The following is a 10,345-nucleotide window of genomic DNA, read 5'->3' as shown; positions in this document are numbered from 1 at the left end:
TCTACACACCTACCAAATGATTCTTTGGTAATTGGCCAAAACCCACAAAGAACAAGCAGTTGGGAGCCTTAAAGGATGACAATACTTCTGGTACCAGGGTTTTTATACACTGTACTTAGATAGCCTGTATGAAAAATAAAATAAAATAAAATTTAGCAAATATCTAAATGAGCTGTAAAAGATAGGGAGTTATTTCCTGATTCATGATTGTGTCGTGTGTGTGTGTGTGAGTGTGTGTGTGTGTGTGTGTGTGTGAGAGAGACAGAGAGAGAGGGGGGGTAGAAAAAGTTAAGAGTCATCCATGCTTTGGTTGAACTGCTCTTCTACTAAAACCCAGTAATTTCTTTTCCAATCAATTAGTAAAAACTGTTTATTTAATGATTTTCTCAAGTTCATGGCATTTGCCTCTTATAGTAAGGTCTCAAAGACACTTCCTAGAATTTTTTTTCCTTAAAGTCATGAACATTGTCCTGCCAAAATATGAAAATCATGATTGACTGACTGTTTAAACTGTGAGATAGGAGTCAGACTCGGATGAATTCATCCAAACAATATGTGGTTCATTATTTTAAGGAATTTAATTGCTAGCATTTTTTAGAAATATTTTAAAATTAGCTACTAAATTGTTACCACTGCAGGTCTGCTGTCTCTTTATGGAATTTCACTGAGCTCATGTGTACGTTCATAATGACCCGGACAATAAATCCAGGGTCTTACCTAAGGGTTCTTGTCCTCATAGCTTCCACAGTTGCCGTTTCCACTGTATGATCATACTCTTAAAAGATCTCAATTTTATGCTTTAGTGTGTCAAAAAAACTGTCCGGGCAGTGGTTTCCCCCATTATGTGCACAATTGTCAGATGTGTCATACTCTTGCTCTCTGCAAGCATTTTGTGCTTTCTACGACTCTCGTGCTTGTGTTACAACTTTAGAACAAAGAATTCTAATAGCTGTAAAAGTGTGTGACTAAGTGGACGAATCCCAAGGTTCTGTGTTGAACTCTGTGGGAGTATTTTACTACCACAAGTAGCACTATAATGTACTAGGGAGATATAACACATATTTTACATTAATTTGGGGCTTATATCTCTGATTTTCCCCCCTTGGGCTAATGAAATTGAAATTTCTAAGTTAAATATATGCATCTGCTCAAGGCTTTTGATTTTTATCAACAAATTGCCCAACTCTACAAATGTAAAGCTAGTTGCCAGCAAGGTCTGGGAAGAATGTTGGCCCACCCAAGTCTTTGAAAAATCTTAAGAATTTGGAAGAAACTTGCAAACAGTTCAGAAATATGTTGCTGACGGGATACGCAAACAACTGGGCTTGCTCAGGGCTTGCTTACTGTTTACATCTTCTCCTGATAGTCTCTGGTGGCCACTCACGGCGCGTCCTCCATCCCGCTTGAGGTTAATGAGGGTCTCATGAGCAGCACACACCCCATGGTAAAAGAGGTGCGCGCTTAGACCTCCTGCGCAGTGTTATAAATGACGCATGTATCCAAGCCTGGTTACAAATCATGATCTGTTTTCCTTCAAAATTCAGACCTTTAAGTAGGCCTGGATCTTGTACTGGGTATATTATGCAACACTTAACTGCCACGCCAATCATTTTTGCCGTGCTTCCCACCTCCCTCCCGCTTTTCCCCTCCAGTCAGCTCTTCACCCAGGCTGGAGGCCCAGTTCCTGAGAGTGTCAGAGGCGAATGGCCTCCAATCTCCAGACTCCTGTTTTCACGCCTTTGACATTTGTGCTTCAGCCCTGGGACAGGTTGGGTCTGTGGTCTGTTCATACTTAAGAGGGCTCGCTGAGCACGTCCGACCTCAAGAGAAACAAACACATTGGAGGGGCTTCTGCCAACACCACCGTCTGGCCTGCTGAAAGAAAAACACACCACTGAAGCCCAAGAATGTTTAGCCCTGACTTAAGATGGGAACTTTCCCTTCCTCGCCGTTCTAAAAGTTGTTAGAACTGTAATGGGGGTGATAGCTGACGTTTGCCCAATTGTATATGCAACCAGCTAGACTCGGAGATTCATGGGATTTGATCCTCAGATAAAGCAAAAGCCTGGGTGAGTCCTTGTTATTTCAGATGCATTATCTCTTAATCTCCAGGAAGGGGCTTGTTAGGTGGGGAGAAGCTGGGAGAATCTCTCCTGGGAAAACAGAAAGCCTGCACCGCCCGGGGAAAGAGAATGTTCATGTTCCTCCCCTGTCAAGGCAAGATTCAGAAGTGCTCTCAACATCTTAACAGACTGGAGAGTAAAGATGCATGGTAGCCCTATGAAGGAGTCATTCCTGAGTTATTAAAAATGGAATTCAAAACTATGTCTCCATGAGGGAAAAAAAATCAGAATTTTAAACCCTGAAGGTAGGAGCCAGATGCTTTTGGATTAATAACCAAAAAGAGTATGGCTTCTGACAAGAGCTTGGGGAATGTGCCTTACCCTAATGGAATCTAATTAAATTAATCATCTGAGTAACCAGGTAGTTAAGAAACCAAACTAAGTAATCAATCGGAGAAGCGATTTACCATTTAGAAGAAACAGGTTGTAATACATGTGCCAATATGTCTCAAAGAGCAGATTTCGTGGCTTACTGTGTAAGAACTGCACACCATGGCTTCGCTGCAGTCTACTCCTTTATAATGCAGAAAGGATGCATTGTCCCGCCAAACTTATTGGAAGCAACAGCCCCCTTATCTTAGTTCTCGCACTCAAGAGTTTAGTGGTACCATTACTCGGGATCCTTTAAGGGAAACAATTAGGGAGCAATCAAGACTCCAAAGTTCAAACATCATCGCGTGCATGACCAACAGTGCCGTGGTAGCAGTGAGTAGGTCTCCCACAGAGTCTCGAGATTTAAGTCTTCAACTCTACAATCATGGGGAGACAGAAGGTAAGCTCTCCGATTTCCAAACTCCTCACTAGTGATTGTAAAACGTAAGACTTGGTGTGGAGGGAGCCACGTCCCTGTGCAGGAGACGAGGCCTGCTCGAGGAGATGCCTTCATTCTGCTGGTGACTGCAGGGAGATGAAATGGTGCTAACCATTTCATGGCCAATTTTTCAAAGCTTCCAGGAGCAGATGGTTGCTTGGTCATTCTTAGAGCAGTGAGAACATCCAAAGCCTCTCACAGGAGTCAGATTGCATTCTCCAGAACTTTCCCAATCCTTATGATTTATACAGTCCGGAAAAAAAAAAAAAAAACTTTCCTATTTTCCTGCTTTTTGGAGAACAAGGCACAGTTGCTACCCTCCTCTGAACAAAATAGATATATACTAGTTCATTTAGTGTTAAATGTATTTAACCCCATTATAACCTTTCATCGTTTCCATTTATTGTAATGTCTTTTAATTTTTTTCATTATCCTTGTTTGCAATAGTTTGCGAAGGGTTGCTTCTTCCTGTGTGTAAAAGGGACAGCGCTCCTGTGTACTCTATCAGGCCTGTGCGTATGTATGTAGGGCCAGCGGTCAGTCTCAGACATCTTTATTAGGGTGTCAAGCACTCATAAGGCTATTTTCTTACAAATACCTGTTGTACATTGACTATATTCCTCTCCATACCTTTCTACCCTTTCCTCACCCCTCCTCAACTCCCATCTGTCTCTTTTCTTCCCTAGACAGCTTTATCATGTCCCATATACATACATGATTTCATATCTGCCTAAAAGAAATCTAGGAAGCACAAACGGGAGAAAATAGACAATATTTCTCTAAGACTGGTTTAATTCATTTAATACTGTTGTCTTCAGTTGCCATCCATTTCCTTGCAAAGGACATAGCTTTGTTCTCTTCTATGGCTGAAAACATTCTTTTGTGTATGTTGGCCACATTTTTCTTTGTAGTCCACACCGACTTCCTGTGCTAATCAGCTTTCAGTATAAGCACACACCTGAGACTTACCAGCTTACAAAGAGGAAGATACGTGTCGGCTTACACTTTCAGAAGTTCCTGTTCATAATGGGCCCAAGAATGCAGGTCGAGGGAATGTAGCAGAGCCAAAGCGTTCGCCTCCTGTCTTGAAAGACAAAAAGAGGAAAAAGGGAAGAGATTGGAGTCTCAGAGTCCCTCCTGAGGCCACACCCCTAGTGGTCTGAAGGCTTTCCAAGAGCCACTAACTCCTTGAGTCTCCCACCTCGCTTACCATACTACAGGTCATTGGGAGATCCTGAGGATCCAAACCAGAGCCCCCCTTTTCCTGTCTACCGTTTCATCCTCTCCCCACTGTTCACCGGTCTCAAAGTTCTTTCGCACCTATTCTTTCTCTCTTCCTTGTGTTTCCAGTGTCTGCCTTATCCATCACAAGGTTCTCCTCAGCTATAATGGGTACGAGAGAGCACACTGTTCTCATCCTATGATGATGATGATGTTATTCAGAACCTCCAAACCATTTCTCCTAAATAGAAATTCCTAGTTCTAGGTCCCAAGGGTATCTTTGATCTAAGGCAACCCAGGTGTCCATATTTGAAAATATATCTTCCAGGTGAAACCACACAAGTCTTCATGTTGTCTCCTGAAGGTGCTGGGTAGAGTCCTGACACGTCACTCTCAGCGTATCCCTCAGCCAGCACGCTACTGTCCTGTTCCATGCTAGGCTGAGGGATTTGCTGGACCTCCAAGCCAAAATTCAAAGTCGATGCTTAGGCTGGTGATGTGGCTCAGTTGTCAGAATGCTTGCCCAGCAAGATGAAGCTCTCTACTTGTATGCAAAGGCATAGCTGTAGTCCAAGCACTAGGTTAGATAGAAGCAGGAAAGTCAGAAGTTCAAAGCCAGCCTTGGCTATGTAGTGATTCCCTCAGCATGGAGCACACGTCTCAAAAAAAGACATGGCTGACTTTCTTAAGTCTATCACTAAGCGACATGCCCTGTGTAATTGCCCAAGGCATTTTGCTGTTGTTACTTCATCGTGGGGTAGTACACATAACATTGCACAAAATATTGCTTCCTACTTTTGCCTTTTCATGTCTTCTTATACTCATCAGAGTAAGATGTTGTCGCTATATCACAAGTTCAATAATTTGCCGTGCAAGGATTCAGATATTCATCAGGACAATTACCAGCCACACTGATTCCACTTTTTAGTAAGAGAAAGTATGAAAGAAGAATCATCCGACATATACATAAAGGTCAAACATGAGAGAATAGATAGCAACTATAAAGGGAAGATAATGCATGCAGGGCTTTTTTTGTTTGTTTGCTTGTTTGAGACAGGGTTTCTCTGTATAGCCCTGGCTGTCTAGAACTCACTCTGTAGACCAGGCTGGCCTTGAACTCAGAAATTCACCTGCCTCTGCCTCTCCAGTGCTGGGATTAAAGGCGTGTGCCACCACGCCCGGCTAGGGCTTTCTTTTTAATTTTTTAAATTAGCACATTAAGTTCCATTGTGGTATTTTCCAGTGAGCTTTGATTTTGCTGATTCTCCATCCAGCCACTTTCTCTTTCATTGCCTTGTACCTGCTCCCCTTTCCACCCATCATGGAGACGGAAGCAAGACAGACATCTAGCTAATTTCATGGAGATCGGGATACCCTCTCTAGTCACAAGCTTTAAGCTTCATGTGCCCATTGTTATAACACTCATTGGACCCTGCTGTAAATGCCAGAGGTCTCATGGGTAACTAGGCACTGATGCATAAGTATTCTGTCAACAAACCAAAAGCCACTGCTGCTGGAAAAGTAACAATCTCATTGTGGTATTAGACTAAAACTGCTGATCACTCCAACAGGTCGTGTAAGGACTAAGTATCTTAGAACTTCAGTTAGAGGAGAATAAACCACGTGAACCCCTATTTGAAAGTGTACCTCTTTTGATGCTGATCTCAGTACTTAGTGCCCTTAAGAAACACCCTAAGCTGCTTTTGGCTACCAGAGGGTTTTGTTGGTTTGTTAGCAGGGGTAGGAATAGAACCCAGGCCCTTGTGGGAGACACGTTCTCTATCTCTAACCTACATTTCCAGTTCTTATTGGTTTTGCTTTTGTCTATATCCCTCAGATCAAAAATGTTGGTAATTTACATAACATCACTTCCACCAATAGCTTTTCCAACAGTTGAGCCCAAATCTTTTCTCACATTTGCAGGTCTAGAAACATATTTCTGTGATCCTTGAAAGTCTTAATACAGATTCTAGTTGCTTGTACGGACACTAAGTGGTTAACTGAATACTTCCTAAACACCTTGACCCCAGATGGCCTTTTGCATACTTGGTGGCAATTTTAAGAATTTATTCTAACAGTATTGCCTGGTTATCCATCCAATAGTCATCTGCCCTTTCTTATGAACAGACCCTTGAGTCTCTTGCTACTAGAGAAACTGCATTTCGTAGTGAGCCATACAAATAGAAGCAGCCATGGGATCAAGCCCTCACTGATAAAACATCAACAGAAACGCAAGGTCTGGAAGGTGAGATCTATCTCCACAGGCATGCACTGCTTCTCTGTTTTCTCTTCTTCCTGGATGTAGTGGGCGAAGGAGTGGGGCTGAGTCAGCATGTTGTTCTTCAACTGTGACATCATCATCCCATGTGCACATCCAGAGGAAAAAGGCTTGGATCTTTTTTGATCATGTGGAAAAACTGTTGTATGTGTGTTTGGGGGAGGGGGGAATGTATGAAATCAGAAAAAAAAATCCCTTGTTGGCTGAACTGTCTTTGATTTGGAGATGTATGTTAAGCCTAAGTGGTCCAGTCAATGCCTGTACACGGAGACGTGTGGGGATATTGCATTGGAACTGTATCTGTGTGGATGCATTCCTCTGTTCAGCTAATGAATACATAAACAGTTTTCAGTGTCTATCCCCAAGTCGCCTTTATTTTTAAGCATCCCATTGATGCTTATTTCCCTGAATAACCAATAATTTTTTATATCACAACAGCTATAATCCTAAAAGAGTTTACCAGTTCTATTTTCCCTGAACCTTTAAATTGGCATTTAACAAAATATGGTCGACTGATTGTGTCTTAGTAAATTTTTCTCTGAATCGGATTTGAGGCGCATGCTGTGCGTTAAAGTCTTGAAAGAAAAAAACCAACCTTTTCTTCATAACTTATCTGTGTATAAAATACTTAAAACTATGAAGCCTTAAAAGTCTCTTAGAACAAGCTGAAGGACATGATAATGCTTTTGGTGATTAGCAGGAAGCAATGGTTTCTGGAAGTTGGTGCTCATCCCCAGCCCCAGGAAAGGAACCCCAGGGAAAGGAGGCAATGAAGGAGGTAAGGGTCCTTGTGTTTACCATACTGTCAAATTCACCTCCAGATGCTGAGGGCAAAGGAAGGCTAGAAAGAGCCTCTCCGAGCTGCTCCCCCTTTGATCCTCCAGTGGTCCCTAGGCTACATTTAAACTCCTCTGAGTCCCCAATGTCCTCTGGCCTGACTCTCCAGAAATCATTGCCCCTGTCGTCTCTGAAAATGAATTTTTAAAAAACATTGCAAAGGTTCGAATTTCCGGTGGCCTTGTTTGCAAACTTCCCGTTTGTGTGTGCCCTGGAGGTGTGTGTGTGGAGGGAGGAAGGTGGGGGGGTGGGGGGGGGGTTCTCTGCCTTTCAGATGCCCGGGTTTGCACTTGAAATGCTAGTTAACCTTCGCAAAAAAAAAATTATTGTCAGCAATAAATATTTACTTTTCAAAAATATCCTGAGGAGACTGGAAACAATATGGGCAAATCTCTCTGGTACTGTTTTTTCATTTAGAGATGACAAAAAGTCCAGGGGAAAAGTGACAGTTTTAAGGGCTTTAAAAATATCTAATGCTTTAGGTTGGAAATTGGCAGGGAGCCAGGTTCTGTCTTAAAGGGACAGGCACTTTATTATACTTTCTAATTCTTCCAAAGTCTGTCTTTAGGATATATGAGCTGCCTCTAATATGACTACTCTATTCTCATCCTCTGGTGGTATACTCTGGTCTCAGCTCATAAATTGAAAATTGAGGATCTGTAAATCAGGACAGACTATTTCAGAGAGCCATTGTGAATTCCCAGTCAAATCTTCCAGTTTATCTTAAATATTTCACCTTAATGTCACCTTAAGAAAAGTCTTTCATTCTAGTAAGTTACAACATCAAGTTCTAACCTGATTACATGTCTCTGCTGCCCTTCTGCTAGGAGACTGCTTTGTGGCATGAGTGCCATTTCCACCAACCTATTATAGGACTAACAGGAGACTTCTTTTTTTCTCCCCTCTTCCAGACTAAAAAATTATTTTACTATAGACATATAAAAATTAATGACCTACTAGCTGCTTTGTAGAAAATGGGGACATCCAAAAGGATGTTTTTCCTGTATTACTTGCTAATTATATTTCTATTAGGATTTGAACATAAGCGTCTAGACCAACATCCACAATGTGCTGAACTCTGGGGTGGCTGGCTTCCATTACCGACTAAAGAATTAGTAGCCAAATATTTGTTGTTAAAAAATGACATTCATACCTCCTCTATAGGCTAGTGAGTACATGAAATGCAGCCAACTCTGATTGCCCTTGAATAGCTAGCTTTTTTTTTTTAAAAAAATCTGATTTGTTCAACCTTTTTTCACAAGAACCCCCCATTCAATAGGTTCAATGGCATCGAGGATATTTCCATGTCTATTTGTTTATACAGGGATCAACATATTGTACCCTGCTCTGGCCCACTAACAAGTCTGATGTTGAATTTCCTCATCATTTGATCTAGCATTTAATAACCTGTCAGTTGAAAGGACTTTAAATAAACATTTTCTTATAATATTTAATACAATTCAAGAGTGTGTGCCCTGAAGCCAGAGATGAATAGACAAGAGTAACAAGACCTGCTTTTCAATGATATATATGTATTTCTACACATTCTAATCCTTTAGTCCTTGAGACTTACAGGCAACAACCTTGGATCCATGAGAATCCAAAAATAAATAAGGTAGTAATGTTCTGTATGATTTAACTTCCTGCACAAGGGCCTGCTAATTGCTGCTCTCTGCTCTCTCTGGTCACCTCCCTCCTGCAATCAGCAGAGACGCTAGGAGCAACGCTATTCTAATTTTACCAAAATAAATTGAGATTAACCTGACATTAAACTTTAAAATTTGCCAGGTGTCTTTTTTTTTTTTCCTGAGAAGACTCCCAGTTGGGTCAAGGTTGGAAGGGTGGATTAACTAATAGATCCACAGTGAGTTAGAAGCTAGGAAGCCAGCTGAAGAGCATTCACCAGACCATGAAGTCTCAAAGGACTGGGGTTGAGGTGGGCACCATTCAAAGGTGTACTGGTCCAAGTATGAGATGATGGAGCAGGAGGTAGGTTCTTGGAAAATCACAGCACTCATCCCCTTACCCCCTAAATACATTCAACTTCAAGCTAACAGAACTGTGGCATCTCCACAGAAGGCAGAAATGTGATTTATCTTCCAGGCTGAGACGCTGATCAGCATAAGGAACTTGAACTAGAGGTATAGATTACAAAACTCAAACCAGCTCAACCCAGAAAGCCAACAGATACAAAAGGAAGCTATTTGAGAATGTCATGGGTCCTATTTCGATGTAACCAATTCACTGTTCGGCTGTGCTTTTGCGACATCACATACACAGCATCCAAAACTGCCTTAGATTTTAAACGTACATTTATATCTGTTTTGAAAGGCGAGCTGGTGGGTAGTCACTTTTCCTGGAAAATAAAACATTCCACTGCATCACCAGAAGATGTGGGCTATGTGTGCCTGTCTTCAAATGAAAGAAAAGCATTCAAATCAGAAAAAGTGGCAATAGAATATCTTTTTGTTGTCATCCAGTTTTTTTTTTTAAACCCCCATAGGTTTCATCCCATCCTGCCTGCCCGTTATTGATATTTCAATTCCATGTTAAAATGGGTTCTCATTCCTCTACAGGACTTTTGCCAAACTTCTTTCCCTTAAATCGGGCCAGCAACCAAAAGAGAGGGGGACAAAAATAAAGAAAGAGAAGAAATCACCTCTTCTGTGTTTCTCTTGAAGTTCAAGAAGTGACAGTTCCACCTTCATCAGACCAGAGCTGTCATCTGACACAGCCGAGCACATGCAAGCCTCTCTTGTCACCTACCTGGTTGCCACAGTGACCCCTGCAAGTTATCCAAGCCTAGGGAGAAGTGCATGTTTTAGAGTTATCCAAAGCAGCTAATCAGATCTCATCTTGATAGAGAAGTTAAATGTTATCTCAGTCAAGCATATGGATTTATGACTACATTCACTGCCCAGAGGAGGCTGAGGCAGGAAGATCAGAAGTTCAAGGCCAGCCTGAACTACATTATGAAACCCTGTCTAAAAGAGAAAATCTGTATATAGATATATACATAGATATATAGCGATCTACACAGATATAGCTATTTTTATAATTTTAAATTTGTATTTA

The 10,345-nt window shown here is 41.5% G+C and overlaps 1 long non-coding RNA gene across 1 annotated transcript; it reads right to left on the bottom strand.

Annotated features, from left to right (window-relative positions):
- Positions 1-789: 789 nt before the first annotated feature.
- On the bottom strand, positions 790-10,131 carry Gm39032. Its single transcript, XR_882208.2, has 3 exons — positions 9,930-10,131; positions 3,904-4,014; positions 790-1,875 (listed from the first exon to the last, which is right to left on the bottom strand). It is a non-coding gene; the product is annotated as a predicted gene, 39032 (long non-coding RNA).
- Positions 10,132-10,345: the final 214 nt, after the last annotated feature.

This window comes from Mus musculus, chromosome 7, assembly GCF_000001635.26.
Source record: "Mus musculus strain C57BL/6J chromosome 7, GRCm38.p6 C57BL/6J".
NCBI classification, from domain to species: Eukaryota; Metazoa; Chordata; class Mammalia; order Rodentia; family Muridae; genus Mus; species Mus musculus.
Note: the sequence above shows the minus strand (reverse complement) of the source record. Positions and strands in the feature narration are given on the sequence as shown.